Source organism: Apis mellifera, linkage group LG5 (genome assembly GCF_003254395.2).
Source record: "Apis mellifera strain DH4 linkage group LG5, Amel_HAv3.1, whole genome shotgun sequence".
Lineage (NCBI taxonomy): Eukaryota > Metazoa > Arthropoda > Insecta > Hymenoptera > Apidae > Apis > Apis mellifera.
Window position 1 is genome coordinate 12,894,648 of NC_037642.1, and position 11,919 is coordinate 12,906,566.

The window sequence follows — 11,919 nt, forward strand, 5'->3', positions numbered from 1 at the left end:
TGAAAATAAAATCCAGGCTGTCCGATCGTTTCACAAGTCTTGGCTACATCGACAATATCAGAAAAAATGTTTCGTATAAAAATTACGCGTAATAATAATCCGATTTCTTAATAATATATCGTGCAGTTACCATCGAAAGATAAAAATTTCAAAAAATTGCACTTTTATTCGATACGATGAAAAAAAATAATAAATAAATAATCTCGATAATCTCGTACGAAGGAAAAAGAAAATAAAGAGGGTTTAAACAAATTTGCGTTGAGAGAAAGAAAAAAGAATTCAATCCAACGGTTTTCCTTTTTTAAATCGATCCGAACCCAAACTTATTCTAATTACCAACAGCGATCTCCGGTTTATCGATAGAGCTTTATATCCACTCGCTTCCCACGGAGTGAAATTTCATTCCTTCGGAATGTCTAATGATCGTTTTTATAAACTCATCCACCTATTACACACTAACTACGACGAAAATTTGTGTCTCGCTAATGCGAGCGCATCGCCTCGAGGATTGATCGCGCAGTCTCGTCGCGGATCCAAATGTGCTTACAGAGGTGAATTAAGGTCGATAAAGAAGAGAGACTTTTGGCCAGGCAAATAGGACAAGTAATATCTCTCTTCCGATAAGAGGAAATTAGAGAACGTAAAAATGTCCAAAGGGGGGGGGGGGGAGTTAAATGGTTTAAAGAGCATTATATCATTTAGGAATCTACTTCTTTTCAAACGATGCACGCACAAAATGCTGATAAAACGATTTTTTTTTTTTCTCTTGAAAAATCGAAAAATTTCTCTTTTACAACTCGACTCGACTCGTTTCGATTGTTTTGCGTATTTATAATTGTTGATACATTCATGGAACATTTTTGAAAATGCAATGTCAAGTTAAACAACAATTCTGCAATATTTTATTATAACTTGAATTTGAATTGTATAAAATGTATCAATTTCGAGATATTGTGATAAAAAGTCTTCGTCAAATGAATTATTATAATAATAATATAAATAATATAATAATTAATATAATAATTATTTTTTTTCATAAATATATCAACACGTCTCGTGTATGTATATATAAATACAAAATTTTGATCGATTAAAATATTTTACTTTCCAAGTTATTCGAGTATACACAGTCATTCGAACCGTGGATAGATTTCTTTGTTCGATCTCTTAGCCTTCCCTCCTTTTCCTCGACCGTTAAAAGCGGTCGACGTTTGCCATTGGAGGAGAAAAGGACGAGCGAACGCACGCTCTCACTCTATCTAGCCGATCGTCCGCGTAACGAGCGATAATTTAGGGAACGCGTCAAACAACGATCAAGAGTGGGCTCGATGCCGCCGTTATTTCAATTCGAGTTTCGATGAAAATTCCCCATTTCGATCGTGTTTGGGAACGTATTAACAACGGGAGATGGAAGGTATAATTGCGACGTGTTCAGCGGAGGATACGTTTCACTTCTTTAGCTTGAAATCGAATATACGCTTTCGATCGATGATGGAATTTCGAGTGTATTCGCGTGTTATTATGAAAACGTTTTATATAAAAGATCGTGGATGATTAATGTCGCGTTAAAATTTTCACAGAATATTGAATAGAATATTGGAGTAGAAATTACAAAGTGTAAAAAAGATTTCCATTATTTCCATTATTATTAATTCTTGAAATATTTGATTGAATTTAATAATTGATATTTTTATTATATTTTTCATTGGAAAATAAAATCGATCGAGATATTATTAATACGGATGTATATCTTTGGAGACACGATCGTAATTGTGTTGAACGACCATTGGTCGGAAATTTGAAAAAAGATTTCACCGTCTGAAGAGGAAATATCTCGCTCTTCCACGATGTGAATCGTCGTTTTTAATTTCCACGGAATGTGAGAGTGAGAGTGAGTGAGTGAGTGAGTGAGTGAGTGAGTGAGTAAGAGAGAGAGAAATGCATCGACAGTTGTGTCGGTAAGTTATCATTTCGTCGCCTCGATGACTTTTAGTCGAAAAATGGCGAATGTGTCGATCGCGTACGAAACTTTATAAACTCGAAGTAGATATACTTGGATCGATTGGGCTTTAAATAGCTCGAAGGCCGGCTCGCGAGAGATTAAAAATTTCGCCATTTAATTTTTATACATCCTTTGAATATTTAATAATCGTCCACGGCCACGATTAAAATAACCGCTCGAGTTACTTGTTATCGATCGTAAAATAAAATTTTTCTTGGCCATTACGCGCGCCACGCACAAAGGTTAAATTTATCGGCTGCTTGTATATTCTATTTTAATTATATTGAGCGATAAACGGTTCGAGGTGTTGAAGTGATATTAAAAAAAAATGTTACATGTTAAATCACTCTACGAATCAAAAATAAATTATACACTGAAGTCACGTTGAATTATTCGAAATTATCACTTGTTTCAAATATTTCGATGAAAAATAAACCATACGAGTTAGAATATTACTAGAATTATCATTTGATCCGATGATAGAATAAATCACTTTTAATAAAAAAAACGTTCCTTAATAAATCGATGATTTCGATATGTTTGTAACAAATTTTCAATTTTTAGACTAAATACTTTTCCTCCGTGTATATGAATATGATATCCAATATGGCGTCTATTCTTAGGATTACAGATAAAATAATTTGACGCTATCGTACAGCCTCGCCTTTTTGGTTAACCGAGTCAACTATCTGTTTCTTCCAAGAGTACTCCCTTTACACCACTCTCGAGGCTACCTACCGACCCAATCGGCGTTTCCTTCCGTCGTACAGCGAGTTTTATTACCCATGCGTATTCACTCCCACCTTTCGACCGTACTTTCTATCCGATGGACAAAGTATTGTTCATTGGTGGAAAGAAGCCTCGCGGAATGAACGCGAATCTGATTGGCTAACGAAAGCAACCGTTTGTTTTCACATTCTTGTTCTACCGTGTATTCGTCACATATACCAATCCAAACAACGATCTAATCTTGATGTATAACGTAGAATCCAGAATATTCTAACGTACAGATATATTAAAAAAATTTTATTTCTTATAATATACGTAAAATAATATAACTTCAATTTAACTAAATGAAAATAATTTTTATAATTTTAAATATTTATAAATATTTATAAATATTTCTTATAATATACATAGATTAATATAACTTCAACTTAACTAAATGAAAATAATTTTTATAATTTTAAATATTTATATTTATAAATATTTCTTATAATATACGTAGATTAATATAATTTCAATTTAATTAAATGAAAATAATTTTTATAATTTTAAATATTTATAAATATTTATAAATATTTCTTATAATATACATAGATTAATATAACTTCAACTTAACTAAATGAAAATAATTTTTATAATTTCAAATATTTATAAATATCAAATTGTAACTCTTCTATTATTATGTAGCGTGTGGATGTCAGGATAGTCGAGAAAGCGTTCGAAGAACTTCTCTTATCTTTATGCCGTCGCGCGAGACTTTTTTTCAGCAGCGAATAATATTGTTCATTGGTGGAAAGAAGTCTCGTGGAACGAACGCGAATCTGATTGGCTAACGAAAGCGACCGTTTATTTTCACACGCATTTTTGTTTCTACTGTGTATTCGTCACATATACCAATCCAGAATAATAGAATCCAGAATATTCTAACGTACAGATATATTATAAAAATTTTATTTCTTATAATATACGTAGATTAATATAACTTCAACTTAACTAAATGAAAATAATTTTTATGATTCTGAATATTTATAAATATCAAATTATAGCTCTTCTACTATTACGTAGCGTGTGATGTCAAGATAGTCGAGAAAGCATTTGAAAAACACGTGCTTCTGTGCAATCTTGCGAGACTTTTTCTTTTCAGCGATGAATGGTATATATTTTACGAAGAAAATTCCATTTCTGCGCGATAAAATAGTAAAGCAGCGAAATTAAATCGAAGGGGAAATAGATTTTTGATAAATGCGTTACTCGTGTTTCGTATTCTCGCGTAAATTCGAAGGATCCTTTTGCCTCGAATCTCCGACGGAGGTTTTTCAACTTACTTTCCATACCGTTATGCGCCATTTCGTAGACGCGCGTCTGCATTTCCCCGCGGACGTGAAAAGTGAAATGTAGCCGTGTAAACATCCGTGGAATCGAGCTCGAAAGCGTTGGCGACTTCATCTTTCATCTGTAACGGTGAACAGAAAGAGAGAAAGAGAAGGATATATATATACATAGTTATATAGAAAAAAACGGATAAATTTTTTTTTTTCAATACCGTCCACACGTAGCGTGGAAAATAATTTCCTGTTCGCGTTAAACGTATTTCAGAATTTCACGTTTCGTCTAAAAATTTTTATTTATTTATTTATTTTTTTTTTTTACATCACAACGCGTAGATAGGATAGCCTTATGGTGGAAAAAACGCAGCAGCAGTGTCCTCGTGTTACGAATTGCACGAAACAGCGAACGGTAGAGCAAGTGCCACTACGCTCCATTAAATTCAAGCCGATCCCTTGGCTACGTCCGCGTTGAAACGTTTTTTTCCTTTTTTTTTTTTTTTTTTTTTTTTTTCGTTATTTGTAATTTTCCACCGTGCCTCGTCGTCGCTCTTTTCCAACCGTGTCCTTACGGATAAACAGTTGTGCAAAAATAAAAATCTACACGCCACTTTTCCCACTTTTCCTTTCTCGTCCAACCCGTTGAATTAATTAATTCCATTAACTATCGTTTAATTTTAATTCGAATAATTCGATCAGGGGAGAGAATTAAAAAAGAAAAAAAAAATCAAGATCAATCGAATATTTTTTAGATTACGAATAAAAGCATCGATACAGAATAATAAGAATCGATCTGAACGGTTTCCTCGATTTTACATTTTTCATTTCTGAATCCCTTATTCATCATATTTTCGTTCGCCTCGTTTTTCTCCCTCCATTCTTTCTTCTCCGTTGTCCACGTTGGTCGCTCCAATTGAATATCTTTTTTTGGCCATCTATCTATCTCCACCATTCGTTATAGATGTCCATACCATCCGAGCCGGCTCTAATCGTTTCTATAATATCTTTATCTATTTTTTTTTTAATTTTTCGTTAAAAAGTACATACCGTCTCGTATAATTAATTCGCAGCTATACAATTCATTTCTTCCTCGCTTCTTATTTATTAGCCTCGTTTTTCTTCATACAAGCTAAGTATTTATCAAACGCGAATAAAATGGAAAAGCTCATGATTTAATTTAATCGAAAGAAGAATAAAAAGGTTTCAAAAAATTCAAGATAAAATTACTCTTTAATTTTACTCAAAGTAAAATTTATCAGTTTTCCAAACTGAATAATCGGCTGGCGTTGGCCGGGATCTTATCCACAAAGATGGCCGCCATCTATAAAATTGCGGCCGTAAAATGTGAACACGGCGGGAAGAAAGAAAGTTTGAATTTTATGGCAGCTTTTACGGGAAATTAGCCATTTTTAAATTACATTTTCGATTCTTTTCTTTTTTCTCTCGCGACGAACGATGTTTCGTTTGCAAATTTTTCGCGAGAATCGAAACGAAAAAATCGAACGCGACGAAAATGGCGAAAATGGCGGACGTTAAGATCGAATCCAAACAAAGATTCGAGATACTTCGATGATATTAGAAGAAAACGTATTGTAATATATTGGAGAATCGATTTTAAGGTTAAAGCAAATACAAAGGTATACAAAAGTGTCGATTAAGATTTATTTTTTCGATAAGTAGAATATAATTGCATCTCAGTTTTCGTTTCGTTTTTCCAAAGGTAAACTCCACGAATATTTTATTTACACTCTGTCTATAATTTGTCTTATCTTGCAAATAGAAAGAAGAGAATAAAATAAAATTTCATGGAATGTAACAATAAGAGTAATATATTTGCCAAATTTCTTTAAATTATATACATTTTATAATTATATTTTATTACTAATCTAATCATTATTTCTATATTTTTTTAATTAAAATATTAATTTAAATCATTACTAAATTCAAACTAAATTATTAAATTATTAAAATTAAAAAAAATATATTCTTAAATTTTTATTCCAAATTTATCCCATAAATTTTTAATATAAAAATCAATAAATTAAAATAAAATTTAATTCATTAAAATATTTATATCTAAATTAAATTTCTAAATTAAATTTCTAAAAAAAAAAACTAGATATTAATAACATTTAATTTCTAAATATATATTTATAATTTTATTGCAATATAATTTTTCTTGCTTTAAATAAATAGAAAGAGGACTAGGCGAGACATTTAAATATTATAAAAGAGATTTTCAATTTAAAAAAAAGAATAAGCTTGACTATCAATTTCGTCTTCAAAAATAAACTCTATATATTTACATTCTGTATAATTTTTCTTATCTTGCTTAAATAGAAAGAAGAAAAAAATTAAATTTAAATATTAGAAAAAAAATCTAATTTCATTTTCCAAAAAATAAACAAGACGAATAACAGAATAATTTTAAACTTATTTTATACAGATAAAGAGAGAACTACGAGATATTTAAATATTACAAAAAAAAAAATCTACATTCATCTCCATTTCTTCCATTTTCCAAATATAAACTTCATGGAAAATAATAATTAATTTATTATATCAATGGTAATTTTTCTCGCTTTATACAGATAAAAAGAGGAGATATTTAAATATATCCTCGTAAAAGATAAGTCAATCATTATTCGACGATATTAATTCACGAGCTCGTTACACGTACCCTGATCCACGCGATAAACGCGTTTGTCCCCCATTGTCTTGAATCCATGCCCAAAGTTCGTATTCAAATTCGCTGACCAATATTTTGCGTAAGCATTTTGCGATAAACTAGTCTCAACGTCACAAAAGCGGCCGATAAACGGTATCGACAAGGGGGGATAGTGTACGCGCAACACTGTGCGTATATACGCCGTTGCTTCGAATAAAACGAGATAATGCCTCCGATAGGAGGCACATCGACCAGGGACCCATAATGCAACGTTGCTTTACCCGCAGAGACAACGGCGATTCCAAGGGAAATATCCTCGAAACGCCAACCTATTCCTTCGTGATTATCGAAACGTGAACGAAGAACGAGATACGAACGCGAATTTTTTACATAACCTAACCTAATTCTTGATCGTTCTAATTCGAGAAATTTTAATTTAAAAGTATCGCGAATTAGCATCTATATCTATAGATATTATTGGTTATTATCGTGTTCCACTTGAACAGAAACCGAGATGCTTCCTCAATTCGATTAAACTAAAGATTTTTCGAGGGCACGAACTTCACTTGAAACAGACTCTCATGGTAAATAGATCGACCACCGGATAAGACAAATAAACAGTTTCGTTCTAACACCGCATCGTGCTCTGACCGTCGGATACGATTATCTATTGTCACTTGAAAGAGAATCTAATTATCGCTCATTGCGAATATATAGTCTGATTTCTCGCGAAGAAAATACATCAATAATCACAATAAGCACCAGTTTGTTCACATATACGGCTCAGAAGAGTATTTGACACACGTATGTACACTTCACGATCCACTACAATACTATTACTGTCGACGCACTAATTTAATCTAAACTAAACTTAACCTAATTTAATCTTATTAATCTTTTTGCACTTCTTTGTACTTTTAATCGTGTACCTATGTCGATGCAGTAGTTTCGACATCCGAATTTGAAATTAGAAACAGCGAGGATAACATCGTTTTCGGTAAAACGAACGCGTGACGAAAATCAACGAAGTTACACGAAGAGTCGGCCTCGTCTCGTAAATCTCGATCGAGTTTCGAGCGCCATCTGCGACAACCTGGAAAAAAGCTGATTTATTATTTCGTCGAAAATCGATGCGACTGCTCGATTTATCCTCGTATAATGCATAAATTTCCACCGCACAGCGAGAAACAAGAATAGCCAAAAATGAAGAGGAAAGAGGATTAAAAGTTGGGGATAAAAATAAAAACATTCGCCTTCTTTTCCTTTCCGTCGCAAAATGTACGTTTCACAGAACTGGCGCGAAAATTCTTTTTCACATATAAATATCAAACGCTCGTTTCTATGGAATAAATCGAGGGTAATAACGGACGAATCAAACGAGTATACGAAGGGGAAAAGATTGGAAGCTATCGCGTTACGTATTATTTAGCTTGATTCGGCTTTGAAAGTTACAAACGCCTACGGCACGGAAGAATGTCACGAGTAGCAGCGCCTTAATGCTTATATCCTTCAATCGGGTATACGCTTCAAAAGCACAGTAGCGTAGGAGTGTTCAACTTTCGACCAGTGTAAAACGCGTGTCTCAAATTTCTCCATATCTCCCCTCTCTCTCTTACATATGCATTGAATTATAAGTTTAAAACAGCTCGATCTCTCGTTACGGAACTCACTGTTATCCGTTCTCCTTTTATTCATCGCGTACGAATGAATAATTTTATTCATCAACCATTCGGTCCAATTATGTATATTCGCCGGATGAAACACGATTTTTTTTTTTTCAAAATTATCCTCCCCTCGGTTAGAAGAACTGGGGAAAGAGGGGAGCAGCAAGTTTAATAGAAAAATTGATACGCTTTCAAAGTTGGGAACACAGTTTTAAAGCCGTATCTGTTAAAAACTTCATAATTGAATCCTCCAGGACACGTACGTAAACTTATATTCTCCCACCAACGTCATTTTATTCCTTACAATTTTTTCTTCTTCGAATATGAATAATACGTTAAAAAGGATTTTTTGAAAAAAAAAACGAATGTTATTATATACATCCACGGTTACTTCTTATCATTAAGAAAAATCAATCAAATCATCCCATTTCCCCGATAACTCACGCTTAAAACTTAATCGCACTTTTTTTTACGACTGACCTGGCTTCGTTCAATCCAGGCAGATATCTCTTTCGCCCGGATATATCTCGTTCCTTATAAATTTGCCTGAATTTTTATCGCCTGTATCCATTGATCGATAACCATCGATCGATAAAGCGATCCAGAAACTATAATCCTCGCGATTCTTCACGGATGAGATGCGGCTTCCTCGCTTCCCCCCACTTCTCAGCCTTCCCCCACGCTTCGCCTTCCCCCACTCTCCGCCTTCCCCCTCCACTCTCTGCTTAAAGAGTTCCCGCGCGGAAACTCGACGATCGAATTTCCTTCGAGCACCGTCCTCGATCCGAAGGCTTCTCTACGCGAGATTAATAAGCCCACTTGATTTCACTTTACGGTCACATTCGATTCCTTCGCGGGGATTTCGTGACTCGAATGGTAACATACCGGCAGCGCCATTGATGCCGAAAAATTTCTTCGAATCTGCGTAATATTGAATTTGCGGCGCGAACTCGAATTTTCAACTCGAGAGAGAAAAATTTTGCAAACCTGACGTAACATCTTGCCGAGTTCGAGTTTTAAATTGCGAAAAATTCTTGCAATATTGCAATATGCGTAACATCTTGATATCGATGAATTCTCCCCGATTCTGCGTAATATACATCGCCATTGAATTTTTATACGAGTTTTAAATATTCTGCCATTGATATCGAATTTTTATATAAGTTTTAAGTGAAAAAAAAATTTGCGAATTTATTCAATTTTGCCGTTGATAATTTTTAAACGAAAATTTCTACGATTCTGGGAATAGAATTCGAGTTTCAAAAATTATTTTTTGGATAAATCTACTGATATTTTGTATTTTTGCAATTGGCGATTAATTAATTAATAATTAATAATTGGAAACGAGAGAGGAGAAATGAAGGTTAATTACAGGCAAATGACAGTTCGACTTCTACGGAATTATACAATATAGAAAGGGCAACAGAGTATTTATAAAACAGCTTTGAGATATGGCGATGTATTAGCCGCGATATTCACAGGGAACGCAGTATCCGTGTTAATAACGAGTTCACGTTTATTCCTATGTATTATTATGTTTATATAATATTACGTTTGACAAAATTCCACGCAGTTTCTCTCAACAAGAACAACGTGCTTGAATAAATATTCCATTGTCTCTAACGTTGTAACGATGTGTTGTGTCTCCTACCTCTGTATATTCGTATCCATGGAAGGAGAATTAATTACCAAACAGTTGATGCAACGATGCGAAAACATTGTATACTCCGTGCAACCAATTTGATGTTTATACAAGAAATCAAATTTCGAAAAGAAACGTGTTAATATAATATACAATTAAGAAAAATATCAATGCACGGATATATAGTTTAATACTTTTAATTCGTTATACATCAAAATTTTCATCACTTTGTTATATATTTCTTCGAAAAAATTTCTTTCGAAAAGAATCTCGAATCAATTTTACGCTACACAATCCATCGTCGATAAATATTAACCTTGCCTCGAAACGAAAGCAAACGCGATATATTAATACATAGAATAGTTTAAAACTTTTAATTCATTATTCATTACTCACATCGAGTAGCAAAGTTTCTTCCATTTTCTTATATTCCCATAAAAAAACTTCTTTCGAAAAGAATCTCGATCTCGAATCAATTTTACACTACCTGTACAATCGATCGTCGATAAATATCTTTGCGTCGAAACGAAAGCGATATATTAATACAAAATATTAATTTATTTAATTCGTTATCCATTATACATTTAATATCAAAATTTTCTCCTTCCATCTTCTTATATTCCCTCGAAAAAGCGATCTCGAATCGATTTTACGCTATCTGTATATATATATATATATATCGATCGTCGATAAATATTAATCTCGAAACGAAAGAAAACGCGATATAATGAAAAGAGAGAAACGCGATCGTCTCCATTTCGAAAGAGTTAATACCGTTTAATAGAAGGACAATTAATACGACACGTACTCGTTGGATTAAACCGGTTCGATGGTGGTCGGTTGCCTGTAATAACGAGCTACTAAGTACCTAACCAGTATCCATCGTGCGCCCATGGTTATATAAGCACGCACGTGAAAATAGATGCACCAAACTATATTTTTAATTTTAGTGATTTTACTTATAACAGTTTAAGAATCGAAACAAATTCTACGAGTTAAGGATCTCTTTATTTCTTCGAATAGAATGGTTAATCGTAATCGAAAAGAATCGTTAGAATTAGAATTAATCCCTTTTGGGTTTTATTTTTACAAGAATATCTTTTGAAATAGTTTAACGAAACGCACGTGTGTGAAACGATATCATACGTACCGATCCTCGTTGGAGCACGTTGCGGTCGCAGGACGAAATGATCGATCGATCATCGAGCGACACACTAGGCGCGAAATAGTACGTGTACACGTCGGTTGGAACTCACAGCGACACCAGCGACGAAACACATTCACACTCGCGGAACACACCTTCTTCACCCTATCTCCTCTTCGCAACAAGTTGAGTTTCCGATTCGACACTTTTTTTTTTTTCCGCGAAAAACAAAAATTCTTTCCAGCTGTTGGAGAAAAAGTTGTCGAATGAACAATTCTTCGGAGATTATCACGTAGATGTAATTGCTATACAACGAAAGATAAAAGTTTTGTCTCGTAGCGTTGATTCGTTTTCACGTGAACATCCGTTCGTACAAAGCGTAGGAAAACTGTATCTGTCTCTTCGAATATCCCTATTTGATCGGCTTAAACTTTAATTTAGAAGACACTTGAGAATCGCATTGAGAATCGATGAGAAATAAAACATGATGATATCCGTGATGTTTCGTTCGACTCTTTCTCTCTCTCTTTCTCTCTCTCGTCGAGTAGATCCGAGCCGTTCGAAAGGTTAAGGTCGGCAGACGGAATCGGCGGGCCACAAAAAAAGAATACGACACATCGTGGATCCAGCGTGGACGTCTCGTTACGAGTGTTATCGATTCGCACGTTGCACAATCTCGCGTAACTTTTTCGCCGTCCAATCGGGAGTCGCGAAACAACACGACGCGTAAATGGCCGCTTTTATATTC

The 11,919-nt window shown here is 33.9% G+C and overlaps 1 protein-coding gene across 1 annotated transcript in view; it reads right to left on the reverse strand.

Annotated features, from left to right (window-relative positions):
- LOC408865 overlaps positions 1-11,632 on the reverse strand; it is a 125,639-nt gene extending 114,007 nt beyond the window's left edge. The window contains exon 1 of the mRNA XM_026440916.1: positions 11,178-11,632. The gene's annotated coding sequence lies outside the window, so the exon portion shown is untranslated. The remainder of the gene's footprint in view (positions 1-11,177) is intronic.
- Between the last annotated feature and the right edge of the window lie 287 nt (positions 11,633-11,919).